The 16074-nt window shown below is 40.4% G+C and overlaps 1 protein-coding gene across 13 annotated transcripts in view; it reads left to right on the top strand.

The window, feature by feature from the left end:
* The window catches only part of GULP1 (GULP PTB domain containing engulfment adaptor 1), a 151988-nt gene that overhangs the window by 54361 nt on the left and 81553 nt on the right, over window positions 1-16074 (top strand). The window contains exon 1 of one of the 13 annotated variants that reach the window (XM_064660152.1): window positions 890-912. The exons of 11 other annotated variants lie outside the window; for them this stretch is intronic. The gene's annotated coding sequence lies outside the window, so the exon portion shown is untranslated. Of the gene's footprint in view, window positions 1-889; window positions 913-11665; window positions 11688-16074 lie in introns of those variants that run through there. One more of the 13 variants, XM_064660151.1, reaches the window with a different exon arrangement.

Raw genomic sequence — 16074 nt, 5'->3', positions numbered from 1 at the left:
TTGTGCTCTTTTTTGAATAGGCGTGTGAAGTTAAAATCTCAAGGAAGATTTAGAAAGCAGTCGCACTTCAAGCAAAATTGTCATTTAACGTTTCATTGGGAAAGTTTTTTGTTTCATCAGAGCTGCCATAATATTTTTTTGCCCAGACTCTGTATTTGGATTTATGTTTTAATGGCCTATTCCATTAAATGAGCATAATAAAATGTCTTTGTGTGGTTAGAGCGAGCTAATGAACTGACTTTTGCACGTATTGATATTTTACGTTTCTTATAAGTTGAGTTCTGAGCTACCTTCAGTTACTTAAAACGATTTTTATAAGATATAGAGAATTTGTCTCTGCATTAGCATCTAAATGGCTTTGTCAAGCAGAATTGATGTCTCAGAATGCCTCTAGAGGCAGCAAGTTGAGCATAAATGTGTTGAACGCCTGTCTTTTCTGACTATTTTGGCACAACCTTTCTGTGGACTGAAGAGCGACTGTCACCCACCTAAGAAAAGAGCCTTATTTATTGAAAGATTTCCCAGGATGCTGGGATTTCCAGTTCAGTACCACAGTACAAGCCAGGGTGGAAGTTGGCAGAGATGGTCCTGCTCTTCTTCCACTTCCCAGTGTTTTTTGTCAGCCCTGACTTGTTGTTGCACTGATCAGAGAAAACTTCAACACTTTTTTTTTTTTTTTTTTTGGCTTTTTTCCCCCTGCAGTGTTCCCTGACAGAGGAACTGCTTGTGCCTGTGCAGAAGGGCAGGATGAGTGGGAGTGTTTGGACAGAAGGGAGGGAGGAGCACAACTGCTTCATGAACCTGTTAAAACAAACATGAGACTATTTATGTGACTACTGATGGGGTAACATCAGGGCTGTGCGTGTTTGAATAGCTGTGTTTCTGTGGAGTGCTTTTCAGCCAGAGAGGTTGGTGAGTAATTCAAGTGCATTGGCAAAGTTTTTAAAGAATCAGAAGCTACTGTCTAGATTGTTGGGGTTTTTTTAAGTAGCTGTACTTTAATGTGATGGAGTCAAAACTGTACAAAACATTTTCTCATCGGGTGATAAAAATGATGGGTCACGGTTTGGATGTGGTTTCCACCCAGAGGGTGGTCAGGCACTGAAACAGTCTTCCCAGGGAAATGGTCACAGCACCAAGCCTGACAGAGTTCAAGAAGTGTTTGGACAATGCTCTGAAACACATAATGTGACTCTTGGGGCTGTCCTGTGCAGGCCTAAGGGTTGGACTTCGATGATCCCTGTGGGTCCCTTCCAACTCAGGAAAAAAAAAAAAAGGTCTGTTTTAAAAAGGAACATTAACCATATATAACTAATAAGTATGTACATTTAAAACATATTTTTCCCTTAAAGCAATTAAAACCAATTTTTTGTTTGTGTAGTGTACGTGAAATGGTGTTCTGAATGTGAGTCAAACATATGAAGATGGTGTTCAAATAGTTGTGTGGAGTTGTCATTTACACAGCCTGGATTTTCGAAATTCTTCCTGTAGATCTTTAAGCCTGCAAGCAAAGCAGTGAAACCCTGTCTTAACTGCAAGGTTAAGACATGATTGGGGTGTTTTGTTCTGGATTGTGTTTTGGTTGTGAGTGTTGATTTTCTTGATTCCTGAGTGGTTCCTGTGTGTCCTGTAGGGGACATAACGAGTTCCAATGCACCCATAAAAATCTGTGGGCTCCGTATTGTTGTCCATGATCTGCCTATTTTTAGCTCCATTTCTCTCCTTCGCTGTTCCTGCCAAGCTGCCACCATTCCTCCTGTCTCTGCTGCTGGATCTCTGCCTCTCCTTTCAAACCTCCAGACTGGTTTTATCACTGCTTTGTCTCGGATCCTTTCACTGCCGTGGTGCTGGCGAGGAGCCAACCAAAGCTGCAGCCAAACGATTCAAAATGTGAGATTCCTTCCAGGTCTCTGTCAGTGTCTTACCTTGAGCTTCTTGCAGTCACCTTAACTGCAGGCATTCTGCCATTTGGGAGAGTCACTCCTTTTTTAGAGGGCCATTAAACTTCTAGAAGTTTGCGGGTGGTGAAGATTCTGCCACGTTTCTAATTAAGTTCTTCTTTAAAGGCAATTAGCCTTTTTTTTTTTTTTTTTTAACCTGCTTCTGGGTTGCATTATTATTTTTAGTTCAGCATTAGGCTCTGGCATCTCTGCAAGTCAGGCAGTTATATCGTTTTGAAACTGTTTTATCTCAAACTTTTTGCCATGTTATTAAAATAAATGGGTGCATTGCAATGCCTTTTGCTACAATGTGTGAGGTCAAACTCTACCCTTTAATGTAAGGTATGTTTGAGACATGTAATTCTAGCTGCTTTTTCCTTGTTAATTTAAATAACCATAAGAACTGAGGGCTCTCCTATAGAAGAAAGAGCTTCCTCATTATCAAGATCTGTCATTCAGAAGTGGCAGCAGCCAGGGAATCCACGTGATGCAGCGGATTAAATTCTGGGATGTCCTGCTGCATCAGCGTGCCTGCCTTTACAATCTGCTGGAATCAAGCAGAATAGCCCAGCTGACAGAATGAAATAGGGTCCCAGCCATGACAGGTGGAGGCAGATGTGTCTGACCTGGTTGCCAAAAAGGCTGACACCAGCCTGAATACAGGGGATCTGTGTTTAAAAAAGCCAACGAAATCTTCCCGGGTTTTGTTCTCGCGTTTGTGATTCTCCTCCAAAAGGAAGAATTGCCCCACCTCCACCCCAAACCACAGGTACTGCTGCAACTGTGTTTGGAAAAAATCTCCATGTCTGGTGTTTACCTGTTCACTGTCTGAGGGCTCACTTCAGTTAATTATGTTCTGCTGTTGAAATTCCTCCTCAAAATGACTTGTTTCTGTACTTCTTAGGAACACACAGTGGCTGTCACATTCTGCATTTGTAGAGGTTATACTTTTCTTCACGAGTAGACAGATGAATCAATGGATCAAACTATCAGAGGTGAACTCAGGTGGTTTTGTGAGATATCTCTGCGGTGTTTGTTCTTTGTAGTAGGGAGGCAGACAGAAGTTACCCAGTCGCCCTCTGTCTAACCCTCATCCTGTTTTGAACTGCAAGTCTGTTCTTCCATATTTTTAAGTCATGATAAAGGCAATCTCTCTGTGGTAAGCAGCTCAGTGGCTTTGCACAGCAAATGCTTCTTCCTTTTTTTTATCTGACACCTGTTAAATGACATGTGAAATTGGAAAAGACTTTATTCCAAACTTCCAAATGCAAACGGTTGCCACTTCTTATTTTCATTGATGAATTACTTTATTTTTAAGATTTCTCTCCCCGGAGTTAACATTCCTAACAAGTACGAAGGGGGTTTGTATTTCTTATGTCCTCCTGAAGGACGTAAGGTGAACTGCAGTCTTTCTATCACTGCTCTTGAGACAGGGAAATAATTACATTTCACATTTTGGTTTGTTATAAAAACATGTAATATTGTTGTTAAGACTGAAGGGACTATGTTGTAATTCATGTTTTATTTATCCTCCCATTGTTTATATATTTGGTTTTATATTTATAAATAACCACATGTAGTTCAGTTTCAGAAAAGTTTACAGATTTGTTCATCATGTTTTATATATGTTTTGAGGCTGTTTTCATTCTTCTACAAACAGAAGTATCATAACTAAATTAAAAATGTTAATAGTAATATTAAAGCAATAAAGTGCCTTTCTCCCTCATTTGGAATACTTCCTTTTTGTAATGAGTTGCTGCTTCCTTTCCATCCTCACCTTTAACTCGTTTGTAGTGCAGGATTGGGAAGGCTGGAGCTCCTCAAAGTGTATTCAAGGGCCAAGGCCAATTAGAAGAGATGATTCCACAGTTTTATAATGTTATTTCCTGAGGGTTTTTTAACTGTTTTGGTAATTGGGGCACTCATTTGCTCCTGGAATGGAAGTCCAAAGGCCAGCTAGTCTTAGAAATGTTTGAAAAACGGTGTGAGCAAAGATATGGGTTTTTTGGTGGTAAGTCTCTACTTTGACAACTCAAAAATGACAAATGATTTCGTCATGAATAACTTACCTAATTGACTCTCTAAGCTATGTAAAACCTTTTTTTTTTTTTTTAATTTTTAAGTCATTATGAGATCTGAGATGTTGATGAAAAATCCTGACAAAGGAGAATTCTTAATAAATGTAATTTGAGTACTGCTAGCTTTAAACCAAAATCTGCTTTAACAGATAGGGACACTTAAGTTTTGGTTAATTAAAATAAAAATCAAATTAAAGAATATCGGACATGGATATCAAATAGGTCATGTTTCAATGATACAGAATAACAGAAAATCAAGGCCTGGTGTATTCCTATTTTTACATTGTGGTAGTTTTTTTAAAAAAACTATTCAAGTCCTTCTGTGAAGTTTGTAGCACCTAAAATAAAAGCATGTTGAAAAACAAACAAAAAAAAGATATTACGAAATCAGAAACGTGCAGATTAACTTAGATATTAAAAATGAAACTTTTTATTTGTGATCTGAGGTCCATGTGTGTATGGGATTCCATCACAGGCCCTGTTCTACGTTCTGCCTTCATCCCTTCCTCTTGGAGAACGTTTTCTTTTCCTGGAGGAATTTAATCCTTTCTGCAGACCTGCTGCTCCCAAAGTAACTCTCCAGTGTGTCCATCATCACGTGTTCACTCTGCCATAGTGGGACAATAATATGTAAGACCTCTAAAAAGCTGTCACATTCTTGAGTGCCCCCGTGTCTGTGGCAGCAGCTCGGGGCTAAGGGGGCAGCCCTGAGAGTGAGTGTTGTGCTGCAAGGATCCAGGAGGAGCTCTCTGTTCCCTTTAAATAAATGGCATGGCTCGGTGCTTTTGCAGTTTTCTATCACAAAGGCCCTGTGTGTTTTATGAGTTGTCACTCACGCAATGTTTTGACAGATTTCTGAACAAGAGCTCATCTAACACTGCCAGTCTTAAGGCTCCCATTGTTTCTCCCCTCCACTGAGTCGTTCAGAATTAAAATGTGCATCTAAATTATCTCGTGGGTGTTCACTCAAAACACAGAGGTTTTGGTTTCCAGGACCTGCTTCTGCATTTTTATATGTGCTTTTAAATGTGGTCTCTCCTTTACTGCTAAAAGGTGGGAGAAGTGTCTTCTCCTGAACATCAGTCCCTGTGTCTCTGCTCTCCCAGCTGTCAAATGCAACTCTGACCTGTGAAGTTGGCAAACCCTTATTATGTGATAAAAGAAAGCATCAAATACTATGATGGTTGCAGCTATATGGATATTTTAGAAGAACTGACAGCTAAGCCAGGTGATTTTCTAGTAACTCAATTGCTATCGAGCTCAGAGAAATGATTTACTGCAGTTTAGAGAATTTCTGGTAATCAGATAAGCCAAGTTAATTGCACAGATAACGGCTTTGTGACAAGTACAAGATAAAACATGGTATTTTAACCTTGAGTGAAAGTGGTAATTTGTTACAACTTTAAAGGCAAGTCTATATTTCTTTTTTCCTTTGGTTCGGGGAGCGGATCTCGTTGCTTCTAAAAATACCCCTGATTGATAACATGGTAAAACTGACTTTGTACCTGGAAATATCACAAAATTGCATTGTTCTAGAGCTTGGGCTGCACTAAAATCTACCACAGAGTTTAGCTGTGGATATCACAGAGTATTTGAACTATGTTCTTGGTCTTTACAGTGGGATTTTGTGCTCAAATTTTGGTGCTACTGGATAGGTGTCCTTTCAACAGAGGAAATGCAGTTTATTAGCTCTTGCTGAAGAGGAAGATGCTGATGGCTGGCAGTCTCTTGATTAGAGACAGTTCTCAAAAATAACTTTTTCAGTAGGGGGGAAAGTAGCAGTGTCTGTTAGCAACTTTCCATTTATCACCAAGGAAGTTCTGTACAATTTGTTTACTGACTCTGTGTCCAGGAAAAAAATACCAGTTTGAAACTGGCACAGTACAGAGAAGTAAAAACAGGTATGAAAGGATGATTCTTCTTATGGGTAAAAAAAGAAAATCACTTTGAAATGAAAAGTGCAGATCTTGTAATGCAATGAACTAGCAATTTATAATTTTGATCAACATCCTGTAATGGAGTATTCCCAAAACAGGCAGATCAATAGATGCAAATGTCACTAGTGAGGTTGTTCATGACCCTGAGCAAAGCAAAGATTTGGTTTCATGTGAATGAATCTATTCAGTGCTGGAAACCACGGACACAGTGCCAGGATACAGATAATCACTCAGTTTAGTGTGAGTTGTGGGATAGAGGTGAAGGTGGGTGAGAATCCAGGGCTAAAATGTGTGTCTCATGAAAAGTAACCTAAGGGAGGATACACAGCCAAGTTTAACTGGCTTTTGCATTTGCTCCCTTTTGCCTTAGCCAAAAAAAGTGGGAAACTTTGAAAAGTAAATGCCATCCTTTTGACAGGGAGCTCCATAACAGTGCAGAGCTGTATTTGTACCACACATCCAGAGCAGTCCTGCAAGATCTTAAGGCTGCTAATGTTTTAAATAACACAGTGGCAGGCAAGATAAACACTTAGTGTCATGAAATAGCATTAAACACACAATTAGTCCGAAGTTTCCTAATAGCAACAAGCAGCTGAATAAAATGGTATAATAAGTGTGTGATTGTTTCCCAAATCAGGTAGGTTAGCAGATATAAAGGTGTGGTGGTGGATTCCTCCTCTTTTTGTTCTGGGCATTTGGAGGAGAACCTCTTGGTTATAAATTCCTTGAATGAAAAATAAAGAGTATCGTTTGCCAAAGGCCTTGTTTGAGTGAACTGTCCTGTGTTCATGGAGCAACAGCAAGGAATATGAGCTGCCCTCAACACCAAAAGGATTAATTTGAGCTTGGATGGTCAGCTAGGACCATTTAAAAGACAGAATACCTCCTTGTGTAAAGAGAGCAAAGCATGTCATAAACAAGGAGAAGAAAAAGGAGCAGAGGTTTGGCAGAGAGATGGGGAACTTCTGTCCACAAATACACTGTGCTACTTAATGTCTCCATCACTCCCAGCTTCCAACAGTACTTCCTCTTCATCTCTTTTCCAGTTTATCTAGGCATGTAAGTACTTTCACATGTAATTTTCTCTCCTAGCTGAAATAAGGCTTTATGCTTTTAGTTTGCAAGGTAACTGTGAATTTGTTGTCTTGATTTTCATCTCTTTCCCCCCAACCATAACAGAACTAGTTTTTTTTTCATTTTTTTTCTTTATATATATATAAATTTGTGTTGAAGTTGGCGTGGGTATTGTTGAAATGCCGCTTTCTTTCTTTGAGAAGCACAGTTTTTCTCAAGTAATCCAGATGCTGCTGTTCTTCAGCTGCTTGATATTTTTTTGTTGTTTTCAAAAGCAGAGTAAAAATGTCAGAATTCAGTAACAGTCCTTTTGTCTGCCTGCCATCAGTGAGACAGCTGAGAGTGCACATCTATGCGTGTGCATATGTATTAAAGCAATTTCCAAAGAATGAGCTCTGCTTGAGTTTTCTTGCACAAATTTTCTCTTAGAATGGGTTTTAGAAAAGTGCAGAAAACTGTAGCTAAAGATGTGATGTGTTCAAGCAGGATATTTATAGCACTGAGCTATAATGACTATTCCCTCTCACAGAAATTCTTGTATGTTGCTGCATTTCTCAATTATTACTTTTGTGCTCATTTTTTTACCAATAAAAATTACAACAGCAAGACCATTTAAGATGACAATTTCACACAAGCTGGTTCTTTTTCAGCACTCCTAGCTATTTCTTTTTGAAATGAACTTCAGTGAAATACATAAATACCAGTAGAGATGTGCAGCTTGCTCTCTTGAGTGGCTGATCCTTTGATTGTATAGCAACATTAAAATCTTTTGGAAAATCAGTATTGAAGGAGTATCCATGAAGTTGTGTTTGTACATGAATCCAAAACATAGAGTAATTTAATTTTCATTGGTGGCTGCCAGTATTATTTGCATGTGATTGGCCTGGAAGTAACTTAAGGAATCTGAACGTGTGATCCATAAAATCAGCAACATCGATGTATGCTGATTCCTAGGCATGTTTTTGGAAAGAGGCACTTTCTCAGGTGGTGAATACACTTTGTGTTCTGTGGTTTTGCTGTGGTTTCTCCCCTTGAAATAGAGAGTCTGTTGATACCTATCCAGGAGAAGATTCTCCATAGCTCCACGTTGGAGCTGTCAGCCCTGCGAGCTGTGCTTTCCTGGGAAGCCAGGCAGCACTGGCTGTTCAGATGCCTGCCACTAAATGGTAGGGACAGATGTTAAAGATGCATGAACACAGTTTAAGTTCAGTTAGCTTGCAGGCTTCACCTGCACAAACACGTTGGGAAATCCCTCTTCAATGGGGTCACGTTTGGTGCACTGTGAATTCACGCGCCGAGTTCTTGGAACCTCGGTAGCGAAGCTTAAATTTCTGAAAGGCTTGAGGTGCTTGTGAGATTGTCATGGTTTTGCTTCAGCATTTACAAATCTTGTCACTCTACCCAAAGCCACAGACAAGAGTATGGGTCTCAGATCTGCAGGCAAAGAAAAGCAAATAAATGCCTGGTATAGGAATTTAAGCCGTTCAAGTACGAAACTCCAGCAAGGGTCCATTTCCGTTTTTTAAAAATATTGTTCTTCTGAATTTGAGGTTTGGTGTTTTGTGGTTTTGTTGTCTGTGAGGTTGTTTTTTTAGTGTTGTTTTTTTTCTTTTTTTTTCCCCTCAAATTTTCAAGAAAAAAACTTGAAACTTAAAAACTACTTTCTTTGAGAACAGGACAGGTGTTGGTACCTACTTTTCACATCCCTCTTCTTTTACATGCAGCAGTTCACTTACGGGATCAGTCACTGAATTTGCTGTTGGCAGTTGCCTGAATTTCCTCTCAGTACTTAGGAGGATGATCTCTCTTTCTTTCTCTCCTCTGATTCTGGAGGCTCAACAGACTGGTGCAAACCTGGGGAGTGAGTTTGAGTAGTGGTTTAAGGATTGTAGTCAAGTGTCATGTGCTTGTAAATGGTGGGAGTAGACAGTCTTTCATTCCCAAATATTGCAATTGCCTCACTGACTGTTTTTCTATGCAAAGTTGTACAAACTATGAATATGACATTAGACTTGCAGCATGTTTCAACTACGTGGATGTTAATTGGAGTAGGGAATGGAATTGCATTTTCCCAGTGCCAAGTAGCCAACACCATTCTGTGTGAGATGTGGTGAATGCTGGAGTCTAAACCTGCTGATCTATTGTGTTTTCAAACACATACATGTTGTCCTTAGTCCCAGGTGTGTTCAAAGATACAGCTAGCACTGGCTAGCTTGGAAATTCTGATGTGGTGGTCTCTATTTCAGTATTTTCTACTACATTCCTCTAGGATGGATCACTTGCCAAAATCTTGAAATAAGATTAATAATAATTGTAATGGTGTGCAAAACCTGAATGTTCCTCCTGGATAGACATTATAACAAACTATGTAATACACACATGAGATTAATTTGTCATAAATAGGAGTTTGGTTCCCCTGCTTTTGTGTCAGTTTTTAACTTCATATCACCACCTTATCAAAATGGTTGGATGCTTCAGAATGTCTTCAGACAAGCCAAGGGACTGTAGTATTAAAGCCTAAAAAGCAATATAATCTAGTTTTCAAGACACTCTCCCTGAGATTCATTTAGTAGAAGTGAGAAAATGGGTATTGCCAATTTTTCTCTATCTTGAAAACTATTGAAATCACTTAATAAAGCCCATCTCATCTGTACAAATAAAACTTAGTACTGTCCTTGAGGCTAACCAATTAAAGCAAAGATTCTGAGTGTATTAACAGTAATGATAAGTCTATTGACTGTGATAATAAGGGATTGTGTTCAGTATCATGGATTTTGTCTTTGGGAAGTGAGTGACATTTTCTAAACTCTTGTCAAGACAATGACACTTTTGTATGTCATTGTTTCAGCAGTTTGTAATATGTTAATACATTGATTATGAGAAAATCAAGTATTAGAAATTCTTATGACAGTGGTTTCATTTTTTTTTTTTGTCATGTGACCTCTAGCACTGGGAACTAAGTGATTGGAGGAACTGGACTGTGAAAGATAAGAAAGCCAGCATATATAAACTGCACAGCAGGCTGTGTGCCCAGAGATTATACAGGGCTCTGGTTCTTTGGGAGGGAGCTGTGGAACAAGCATCCCCAAATTAATTAAAGTATAAAAGGGCGGACTTGAAGTCCAGCAGATAACTAGATTTCAATAATGAAATAATCTTGTCCTCTTGGTTTCTATAAGAGGATGATCTCTGTTAATTTTGTATCGATCTTGTACACTAAAAAACAAAACAAGGCCTAAAGAGCTTTTACAATAACCCCAAACTGGTGACTTCAAAGAGATACAAAACCATTTGTGTTGTCATAGTTCAGAGCCCTTGGGGAAAGGGTGATTATTTCTTTCATTTTACATTATAATAAATTGGAGCAAGGCTTTTGAGCTTCTGGAGAGAAAATTACAGTGAAGCAAACATCTAGTGTGTCCTGTGAAGTCTGTACAGGAGTAAAGCTAATGCAGGGGCATGTGTGGGGAGATGCAGGCACATCTCTCCTCGTTCTTCTCTCGCTTACCTACCCAACATTTTCTGGTTGCTTTTGTCTAAACAGACAATCTGGGTTTTTCACTTCATCTTAATCATCTTTGGAACATCAGTAATCAACTTTAGGACTTCAATTAAGTTTAATGCACATTGAGGGAAGCTCATAGAGTGGTCCCATGGGACCTTTTGGGCATATGGGCACAGTGGTGTGTCCAATGCACTTTTCAGGATTGGCCAAATGCGCTTCAGCAGAGTAGTAAAATGGTGCCTTTTGTAAAACTCTTTTATTAGAACTTATTAAACTCTTTCATAAAACTCTTGTAGCTCTACAGTGCATCTGCTAAATGTGATGAGCTTTTTACTGTAAGTGGATCTAAACTTAATTCTGCAAATGGAGTGCTTTATTTGGAGATTACCGTTGGAATACCTAATGAGTCTTTTGGTCTCTGCCTTTTCTACCAGAGCCCCTTTTTAAAATGTGATTGTGAAAATGCAATGAATACAGTAAATAGAACCTGAAAAATTTCAGGGTATTAACAAGAATTTGCTGCTGTTTTGAAACCTGAAGATTTCAAATGCTTCTTTCCCCCTCACACCTCCACCCCTAGAGAAAATGCAAGGGAGGGTTTGAAAGTACTCTGCCAGGAATTAAATAAATAGCTTCTCTAAATTGCTTATGGAGCAATCAGCTCTTCCAGAGGAGAGGGTGATGCCAACATAGAAGCAACCATACTCAGTGCCAGGGCATATCTTTCTTTTACCTATCCATCCAAGCAAGGACTGTGTGTGAAATTCTGGAAAATTATTCATCCTGTGAGTCAAAAAGCTCAGGGGTCGGTGTCTTTTCTGCCAGAACTGGTTTATTTTTAAGAGCTGTGTTTACCTGTTCATGGTGGATCCCATTGCCAAACCTCACTCTGTTGCTGTTAGAATCAAAACACTAACAAAGCTTTTTAGGAGCTCCATTATCCACCTGGAATTGGTGGGACAGATGAAAATTTCTTTCTGATTTCATCTAGATGATCAAATGGCTAATGGGATGTGAAATACAGGCCCTCTTGTCTGCAAGTGAGCAAGATGTTTGCCATCTGTCTGTCTTTTGGAAGCAGATGAAAGTGTCTGAGCTCTTTGAGAGAGAACATGTGTAAAGCCTTTCTACTGGTTCTGAGCATCTGACATTTGTAAGTTCTTGTACAGTGCAGTAAAAATTAGCCTGACATGACTGAAATCTTTCACCACGTTTGACTTGACACCGTTGCTTGTGAATTGGAAGAAAATTCCTCTTATCTCCTGGTTATTCTGTCATAGTGAATCAAATAACAGAGGAAGTCTCTGATTTTTAAAATTACTCCTTTTGTTTGGACAGTATAAACTGCAGTTTGTTCCATGAGTAATGTAATCCACTAAACCTTAACAGCATAATCATTGATAAGCACAATACAAAATAATTACTTACAAGTAAATATGCTGAGAAGTGCGATATTTTAAAATTACATTTTTCCTTATGCTTTAAAAGACAGATCTAGAGAACTGTTCTTGTGAAACAAGTAAGTTTTCTATTTCTCTTTCTTTTTTCCTTAAGATTGTGCCATTAGCAACTTGTCTGGGGATTTAATGGTATTTGCAACAGTTTGAAACACATTTTTTTCTGAGTTCTACTTCGGTAGTGAAGGTTATTCTTGTTACGTTTATTGATGTTAATATCTCTTCCTGCTGTAAAACAAAACATTAGCCATAACCTTGCCTAAGGAATTGTTTTTGCTGTCACCTGTCTCGGTGATATCCCCTTGTCAATCTGTTTACTCATCTGTATTTTCATTTTTTTTCCCTTTGAAAGGAAGAGGTTATTTTTAGGAAATGGAAAAGTAAAAAGTCACTTAGACAAGTTTTTTGGGAAACTACTGTGAAGTGCATGAGTTTCATAGAGGTTTTCTGCTTCCTGGCCTCTGCTGTTGATATTTACAGCATAACACTCCTCTCTGCTTGTCCTTGGAGCTTCTGTGAACGCTCCTTTGGCAGATCTGCTGTATGAGAAATGCTTTACCTGTGGTCTGAAAGACTTCTTGCTGTGGGCCAAAAACACTTGTCACGATGGTGCTGGGCTTACACTGGTTGAGAGAGGGGGAAAAATCCTGTGGCTCCTTCCAGTTGGTTTCAGGAGCATAGGGAGAGCAGGGGCTGTGATCTGTGTCAGACCAGGGGAATGTTTTTTGGCCTGCAGATTAGGGTGTTCCTACCCCTCCCTTTCACAGGAGGACAGTCAGCACATTGCAAGGTGAGCTGTGTTTTGGGATGTGGTTTCCAGCTGTTCTGGTATTTGCCAGACCACTTCTGGAACTTCCAGACCGCCTCTGGGCACTTCATGCCCACGGTGCCCTGGCTGCAGGCTCCAGGGCCAGCAGAGCTGTTGTCTGGGCTCTGCCCCACTGAGAATATTGTCATCTCAACAGCAAAGGTGTGCTTTGGTAGTGGGAAGGTAAGAGCTTTAGATAGAATCATAGAATCAGCTGGGTTGGGAAGGACCTCCGAGATCATCAAGTCCAACCCTTGATCCAACCCCGCCGTGGTTCCCAGCCCATGGCACTGATACCACATCCAGTCTCTTCTTAAAAACCTCCAGGGATGGAGAATCCACCCCTTCCCTGGGCAGCCCATTCCAATGTCTGATTACCCTCTCTGGAAAGAAATTCTTCCTAATATTTAACCTAAACCTCCCCTGGCACAGCTTAGACCCAGCCTTCTTGTCTTGCTGATGGTTGCCTGGGAAAAGAGACCAACCCCCCCCGGCTCCCCCCTCCTGTCAGGGAGTTGCAGAGAGTGAGGAGGTCTCCCCTGAGCCTCCTCCTCTCCAGGCTGAACAGCCCCAGCTCCCTCAGCCTCTTCTCCCAGCACTTGTGCTCCAGTCCCTTCCCCAGCCTTGTTGCTCTTCTCTGGACCTGCTCCAGCCCCTCCATGTCCTTCCTGAGCTGAGGGCCCAGAACTGGACACAGCACTCCAGGGGTGGCCTCACCAGTGCTGAGTCCAGGGGAAGAATCACTTCCCTGGCCCTGTTGGCCACACTGTTCCTGAGCCAGGCCAGGATCCATTGGCCTTCTTGGCCACCTGGGCACACTCTGGCTCCTGTTCAGCTTCCTGTCAAGACCAGTCCTTGACCAGTCCCCCCCCATCCTCTGCAAAGCCAAAGAATCAGCTTTGGATTCCTGCAGACGTGCCTCCAGCCAGAAAGTGTGGCTGCCACTTGGCTCTGGCTAATGAATGTTTTTGAAAACGTGGGGGGGAAGAGCAAACCTTTTAAAAAAAGTAAAGTTTTCCAGTGACAAAATGTTCTTCTTTTATACTCCATTTGTGCTTCTGTGAATTATGAAACGTTAGCGTAGGCTTAGAACTTCAGCTGATGGAAAGTTGTTCGTTTTTGGTGAAGCCCACAGAGCTGTGCTGGTTTTGAGTTATTTTTTCCTGCAAGTTTTTGCAGCACTAAAATCTATTTAATAAATGCTGTTGTGGTTTCTAGTCCTACAAACTATTATCATTTATAAACTTGGAGGACACGTATTTTCTTTACCATGAATGGAACTGCTTGCTTTCCAAACATTAGGAAAGGCTGCAAGGCAGTGCAGGCTTGGGTCTGCACTGAAATATGTTCATTGATGTGTCATTTTTTAATGATTTAACTGCTTCAGAGGAGAAAGGGCTGTGGCAAGTTAGTGTTTCAGTTACTTTCATACAAAAGGAGGGGCAAGTGCATCATGATGTTTATTTTTGTGTATTGTTTATTTGTTTTTGTGTATTACTTTATGCAGTCTTGTATTATCATCATTTTTTCCTTTATTATGTCTCATGTCATACTAGGACAATATTTTCACGATGTTTTGGTCTAAACCAGAAAAATACTTTCAAAGCTATTACTGTGTTCGGAAGTTTCTCATCTTACCTTCAGAAATAACTTTATAAGCCTAAGTTTCATTTCAACCCAATGAATCACACATTCCTGTGTGCTGTGGCTCTTTTGAAAACAGGGTTTAAGACATTTTGTGCTTCATTCTTTAAGAAATATTATCCAGTATGCTTGAAAGGCTGGGTTTGAGAGAGGAAAGAGTCTGAATCTTCATGTCTCCTGAAGCTAAATTTGGCTTTGTAAGGAGGCTGTGTATGTGTGTGTGAGAGGGAAGGGACAGACTGTATTTTTATTAAAGGGAGTGGATGGGTGCAAGCTGGGGCTTTTAGGGAGGTCTTATTGGAAGAATTATTTGTGGAATGCAAAAGAGGTGCACAAAAAAAAGGGTTCAGCCCAGGTAATTGTTATAGCCCATGCCATTCAAAGGGATTGGGGTGGAGAAACCCCAAATAAGTCATGAGGAATACCCAATTTTTAAGAAGTAATCAGAGACAAATTAAACCAGTTACACTCGTGGCTTATTTCTTCCCCTTCCTAAGTCCATCCTCTCCCAGCTTGTTTGAGACTGCTCTAAATTTAGAAAACATACCAAAACACAACATTTCTGAAGGAGCCTGCAGGCATTTAAAGGTGTCTGTGTGGAACTGCAGTGTGGTTCCAGCAGCCAGGGAGGACTGCAGGAGCTGGGAGCTGGAAGCCTGCCACTGCACTTCATTGTTCACTGCCTTTGCACAATAAAGCAGAGGAGACAGCAACCAGCTCTGTTGTCACTGTTAAAAAGTCATTACTGAGGAGATGATTTCAGCTTCAAATCTCCACACCTTGCTATCACCATCCTGCAAACACAGAAGCCACCATTGTTGCGTCCCTGCCATTCTGCAGTTTCTTCCTCACTGGGAGAAGCACCTTGCCATGAAAACTAAAGGGGTTAGTGACAGTGAAGACAAAGGGGAAAGGAGATGAAGGTGTTTGCTTTGCCTGTGACAGCTTAAAGTTTGACATAGCAGCTTAAACACTCACCTTCCCAGGCCACGTGCCCATGTCACTGTTCCCACTGAGAGTGCCATGTCTCCTCCTGCTCAGAATGTTTGGCTGGTTTTTATATTTGTATTAGTTAATAAAATTGTTTTCTAAGCCTTTTCTCTCTCTCTCTTTTTTATTTTTCTTCTCTTTTTTATCTGCCCCAAAGGAAATAATTTGATATAACCCAAATTTTCCTTAGTTCATACCTGTCAGAACTCTTCATATTTTGTCAATTAACCATTTTGTGAAATCCGGTGCAGGTTTGGTATTTCCTGGTAGGGTATGGGTTTTGGACAAAGCTGAAGAAAACTCCTGGGAGTAAGGTGGAGAAACATTCTTCACCTAGGTGTGTCTTCTTGAGTGATGAGTAATGGAGTGACTTGGTCCACATTCCTATTCCCTAATCCCTCTGATTCTTACAACTGCTTTACCCTTTCAAATCAAGTGGTTTATAGGAAGGACTCTCCCTTTGTGTGCAGGGCTCCCTGTACCAGAATGGGATTTTCTGACTTACCTTCCTTTTGGGTTATTTACAAGCTCTTAACACACTGGTTTGCAACTCACTTTCTTCCAGCAACCTTGTGTGTGTTGATCATTGCCAGAAACACAACCATTTTCTGCCACAAAACCTGTCTGGCATCCATGATCAG

This window comes from Pseudopipra pipra, chromosome 7 (genome assembly GCF_036250125.1).
Source record: "Pseudopipra pipra isolate bDixPip1 chromosome 7, bDixPip1.hap1, whole genome shotgun sequence".
NCBI classification, from domain to species: domain Eukaryota; kingdom Metazoa; phylum Chordata; class Aves; order Passeriformes; family Pipridae; genus Pseudopipra; species Pseudopipra pipra.
The sequence above is the reverse complement of the archived record's forward strand: the minus strand, read 5'-3'. Positions and strand labels throughout refer to the sequence as shown.